Source organism: Equus asinus, chromosome 14 (genome assembly GCF_041296235.1).
Source record: "Equus asinus isolate D_3611 breed Donkey chromosome 14, EquAss-T2T_v2, whole genome shotgun sequence".
Taxonomy (NCBI): Eukaryota; Metazoa; Chordata; class Mammalia; order Perissodactyla; family Equidae; genus Equus; species Equus asinus.
The window spans coordinates 31,597,926-31,603,989 of NC_091803.1; the positions used below are offsets into that span (position 1 = coordinate 31,597,926).

General features: G+C 38.9%; 1 pseudogene; it reads left to right on the top strand.

Moving 5' to 3' along the window:
• Positions 1-6,064, top strand: part of LOC123276922 (THUMP domain-containing protein 1-like) — a 40,771-nt pseudogene that overhangs the window by 3,987 nt on the left and 30,720 nt on the right.

Genomic DNA, 6,064 nt, shown 5'->3' on the forward strand with positions numbered 1-6,064 from the left:
CATACAGAAATCCAGTGGCTTATCAGAGGAAGAGGTCTCAACAGGATATTTGAGTTGGAAGGTGAATTGCCAGAGTACTTAGAGATTTTGCTGAATGCTTTGAAGATAAGGAATGGCTGCAGAAATTAGTCTATTTTAGCAGACATTTTTCATTGTACGAACAAGTTTCTGCGAGGTCCTGGAGAAAATTCTTTTTTCCTAAAAGTGATAAGCTTCTTAGATAAAAAAGAAACTGAGTCTTTGGAACAAGCACATTGCCAAAGGAACTCTTGAAATGTTTCCACACCATTGGGCTTGAGAATGAAGGAAAATAGCAGCGTCTCAAGCCTTACTAAAGCTATCCTTGAAGAGCTGCAGAGCCAAATTCAATAGCATTTCCCCTCCTTTTCCCAACACTGGTGTGTGACTGGGTGAGGGACCCTTTCGCTAAATCTTCTTAGCCTGAGACTTTGTCTTTGAGAGAAGAGAAAGAACTCTGTGAGTCCCGGTCAGACAGTTCTGGATTTGCGGGAAACAAGAGCTTCCTTCAACTTAGTGCTCACACTCACATACCATGAACGTTCCTTTAATTTGAAAGTTTTTCATGGGTTCCTCCAGGGTAAAACTACTGGAAAAAACTTGAAAAGACAAACACCGAAGAAGGCTACAAAATAAGATGTCCAGATTGAGAATATTAAGGGGTTGTGAAATTAGCTTTTGGAAATGGGTTTATTTTTAAGTTTTAAAAAGTTTGGAAGTATTATAAATGTTAAGACTTCCTGCACCAATGGCTGTTTATTTAATGGCTGGTGAACGTGGGCATATGTTTTTATCCTCTTAGCTAGTGGTCCAGCTTGGCAAACCAGGCTAGAAGGATTTGGGAGGGGCAAAGAGAATAGAGAGGGCCTTGCTAATGCAGACAGGCTGGAACTTCCTGATATATCTTTAGATATTTAGAAAGTTAGCTCTTAATAGGTTGAAGTCATCTTGAAAGGATGGTAAGAGCTTTGAAAGTGTCATTTGGAGGATAGAGTTTTATTTCCTTCATCAGACTTGTCCAAGATAAAAATACTTTTATTTTGATGGTGCGAGACTCTGAGACTCTGGGAGTAAAATTGGCCATCTGCTTACAGAACATACAACTCTGTGGAACGGGGCTCCTTTTGCTTTGTGAAAGCAGCTACTCCACAGAAAGATTTTGGCTTAGTGGTTTGGTTCTAATCTCCTTTTGAATTTATCAATATTTGTTAAGACCTGAGTGTGACAAAAACGTGTTCTTCCTCAGCTCTCAAGTATACTCTGTTCTGCTGGAATCTGAATTGATTCGTTGCAAGATTTGTTTTCAGGTTTATTTCCACTGACAGTTGAATATGTTATTTTATAAATGACAAGATTCCAGGGTGGGAATTGAATGCCTTTTTTCTTTTAATTTTTCTTTTAAAAAATTATGTCAGTTAGGGGCCAGCCCTGTGGCCGAGTGGTTGGGGTTCACGTGCTCCGCTTCAGCAGCCCAGGGTTTCACCAGTTCGGATCCTGGGTGCTAACCTAGCACTGCTCATCAGGCCATACTGAAGCAGCGTCCCACATAGCACAACCAGAAGGATCTACAACTAGAATATGCAACTATGTACTGGGGGGCTTAGGGGAGAAGAAGAAGAAGGGAAAAAAAAGATTGGCAATAGATGTTAGCTCAGGTGCCAATTGTTAAAAAAGAAAAAGTTACGTCAATTAAAAAGCTCCACTTCTGTGTTGTGGTTTGGTAAACTTGTTTTGCACCATGGTGGAAAGAGTGTTAAAGTTGGTATTTTAAAACATGTTTCTCTAAGGTTAAACGTGATTTGTCAATGTTATTTTTACTTATATTTTGTTTTTGGTTTGGCCAAATATTTAGCTTGTAATTCATAGTTCTTGATATTTTCAGAAAAATCAAAATAAATTTGTTCCCCAAAGGTTGGTGTTCTGTACTTTCTCTTTCTGCCTCTTAGTAATAAATCTCTTGCTTAATAAGTAGATATATCAAAAAAGATGTTTCTGTGTCAAATTATGTATCAATAAAACTCATGTACATTGTCTTAAAAAGTGAAGATACAAAAATTTGTTAGTTGCTCTTGAATAAATAAATACTTTTACATAATCCAAGCTTAAGATATTTTACCGTGAATTTGCTCCAAAATGAGATATAGTAATATAGTAGTTAAATTCACTTATTGGCTTTGAATTGTTTATATTCCTTAACATTAATATTTTAAGCCACTTTAAAGAATGAGAAATATGTAAAGATATTAAGCAGAAAGAATTCTGTCATGAACATTTCTCTTGGAACAGTTCTAATCTTTATTTTGAATTAATCAGGCACAAGATAAATTCATTGTCCACCGTGCTTTTCTAACTAATCATTTGACCCTTGCTACTTGGTTTGGTTATTATAAAAATTTTCTTCCCAAATATTTTTAGATTTTTATTTATTTTTTGGCTTAAGTACAAAACAAAAACTAAGTTGAATTTTTCAGCAGGAAAAATCTTAAGCACTTTAGAGAGTAGTCACTGAATTATCAGGAAGCCAGGACTAAAAGAAGCAGCCCTGTAACTACTTAATGCCATAGTTTTCTTATCAGCCTATGTCTGTCCCCATTTGTGGTCTCTTAAAACATTTCACTTGGTTTTCCCAGTGATTGTCTCTGGGAATTCTTTTTTTTTTTTCTTTGAGGAAGATCAGGCCTGAGCTAACTGCTGCCAATCCTCCTGTTTTCGCCAAGGAAGACCGGCCCTGAGCCAACATCCGTGACCATCTTCCTCTACTTTATATGTGGAACGCCTACCACAGCATGGCACACCAAGCAGTGCCATGTCCGCACCCGGGATCCAAACCGGTGAACCCCAGGCCGCCGAAGCGGAACGTGCACACCTAACCACTGCACCACCGGGCCGGCCCAGTCTTTGGGAATTCTTGAACAAATTCCACCTAAGTAACAGAGAAACATATTATGAGACACTTGATTCCATTTTGACTATCCCAGCTGTCAGTACAATAGGAGAGAGTTTTCTTGAAACTCTGGCATTGAGTTCCAGACTCTGGGGCTTTTCTTAGCCTAAGCTCATTGAATTTATTGGACACCAGAAACTGTTGTTTATATAGTAAAGAAGACAGCGGAGCTCCATCATATGAGAGTTTAGTGCAGATTCACCTATATGCTTTGCCGGAAGAATAAAATAATCTCTTGACTCCCTTGCTTTTCCCCAGTTTAAACCAGACCTAGGCCTCTACTGCCCCAGGGAAGTAGAGGCTTCAGCTAAAAGCAAAGAGAAACAGCAAGTTAATTCTTGGCTCTTGAGCTTTTAAGAGCTGGGTCCTGGAGTTTCTAGGGGAGACTTTTGAGAGATAATTTAGAGTATATACAATTTTCCCCTGTGCCCTGGCTAGATAGTAAAATTCTCTTTGTTCCCCTCCCTCAAGATAGGGCTACTGTATTTTAAAATGTCCTCAAACATTTCTGAAAATCAACTTGTCATTGATTTTTTGAATTTAATAGAGAAAATGTTACACATTCTTAGGTTGAAATTAACTACCTTTTAGCTGAATTGATGCCACTTGAAATGGAATTCTCATGTAGAGGATCAGTGAATATCAGCCAGTAGGATTCTGGGACTAGAAGGAAATTGCAGTGCCATCTCTGAGTCTTTATATAGAATTATTCTTAAATCCCTCCTTTGAAGAAGAAGGTTTCAGGAAAGATTCCACAGTTTCTTTGGATAATTTCTTCTTCCTGAGCCTTAAATTCAGTCACTTGGTACTTACAGACACATGCTTTGGATTTATAAGAGTATTATGGCCTAAGTGTACTATGAGAGGTGAATCAGGTGTTGTCTGTAAAAACGATTGGCCACTATCTTTTTTCCTCATGGAATGAGACTGATTAGTATGATAAGGATCCTTAGTAGTGATACTGAGCAATGGGTTCTCTCTGCTTGCCATGTTCTGAGCCAATTAATTAGGGATGGAGAAAGGAAGTTTTAACTCAATTAGCCGGCATAATTGGGAAGATGGCAGACTAGTGTCTCAAAATACCATCTTCCAAAAATTAAAGAATCTTGAGGTAGTTGTATGGGGAAATGGGCGGTAAGGAGGGGGTTTCTTTCAGCCAGACAGACTTCAGGGTCTTTTATTGTTCTATTCTTCTGTCAGCTGTGATGGATACCTTGTAAGTGTGTTTCCCACCTGTGGTCAGCCTGTTCCTGGAGAGAAACTCATAGAACAAAGTTTTAATTTATCAAGCTATTGGGGAGTATATATGTAAGCGGAGGCCATAAATCAGGAGAGTATTTTAATTTCTTAGAGTACGTGCAAAGCAGCAAGTAGTCACACAGAGGGGCTGGGGCAACTTAGCATAACAAGATGGCCTCACTTTTGCTCACTTACAGTTGTTGGTTACTCAGTATTGGAGTTGGTAAAAACTTACAGTTTATCAAGCGTTTATAGTATCCTAATATGTTTTAAAGCAAAATTCTTAGGGTTAAACAGGTTGAAATAGGTGTCTTCTACTTATGTAATGAGTTACTATAAAGTCAAAAGCTAATAAAATCTATATACTTACTAGCTTAGACCCTTATCTGGTAACACACACTTTAACTTTTGGGCAAAATACTTGCCTTTCTTGGATATTTGTAAGGTACGGTTGATTTTTTCACATGATCCTGAAGTTCAAGAGTCAATTTCCCTGGGTTGGATGATTTAAAGGGTGCAGACAAGGCAATAAGATCTTTCACTTCCTGAAGGAGAAAAGTCACTTTATGCTGATATGTTTGTTTTTCAGACATAGCAAGAGTTCGGAACTAATACTGAATATAGGCAGATTTTATTTGTTAATGGCAGCTTGAGTGATGAAGGCAAATGCCAGAGATCACCTGTGAACAAAGTGAGGTTTTTGAGATCTAATTCCAGATGAATGGTTTGTGAGTGTGAGGAGTGCAGTGGTTCAATAAAGCTGAAGGTTGAGTTTTATTTACATGTCACACCTGTATTTAACATTTCCACCAGACTAAGCCTATTTATTCTACAGGCAGTCCTTGGTTTACAGATGACCACCTCCTCCCACAGACCTGTACTGTTAAAAGTATGTAGAAGGGGACAAATGAATATGTGGTACAAGAACGCAGAATGTGTGTTTTGAAACGGGTTTGGGGAGGCCTGATGGAGGAAGGGTTGTGTATGCTGGGAGATCGACTCTCAGGAAAGGTCGATCTACCTCTACAAGATCTTTCTTGCCTGATATTTTTTGCTTCTCTTTGTAATACTATTTAAAACCCACCAATCAGATAATTATTGAGATTAGTAAGTATAGTTTAAATTACTAATTATTCATACATTGATTCTAATTGGCGTTTCCTTCTGATGTTCAGCTGAAATCAGTTATATTGAGAGAATGAGAATATGGTGGCAAGAGAAAAAGATTTTGGAGAATGGAATCCATTGAGCGTGGAGGTGGTACGGGAGGTGTGAGTATGGGATCCATAGTGTCACTGCAGAGGGTCACTGGTATGTGAGCCGGGTGTACAGAAAGATGTGGGAGGATGGTGATAGGCAAACTGCTTTTGAAATTCTGCCAGTTCCTGAGTCTGTAGGAAACGTCCACGAGGAAAGGAAACTTTTCTCTTCCATAGGAGATGGCTTTTTCTGAGAACTAAGGCTTCTGCTGTCATTCCCTGAGTTCCCTTTCACTGGGTCCTAATTAGGCTTGTGGAACTTGTTTGGGAACCTGGCCACAGTCTCCTATTTGCATTGTTTCTGTGAGAAAATGTATTCTGAGTTCCATAAGAATCATACATACAGTAACATTTGCTGCTTTTACATAGGCAATATCTGTTCCAGCCTGTTGAGTAACAGTACCCTGATTTTCTGATGGAGAATTACCCTACAGTCTCTGGTTGGGTTGACACTCACTCCTACCTCCATTGTTGAGCCTGTGATCCATGTCTGGCTGGTCAGCATATACCATTCCCCAGACCATGTTGTTAAGAGTTGTGATCTAAGATAGGCAAATGCAGTTCTGGGAGTCGCTTGAAACTAATGGAAAGGGGGCAGTCTCCT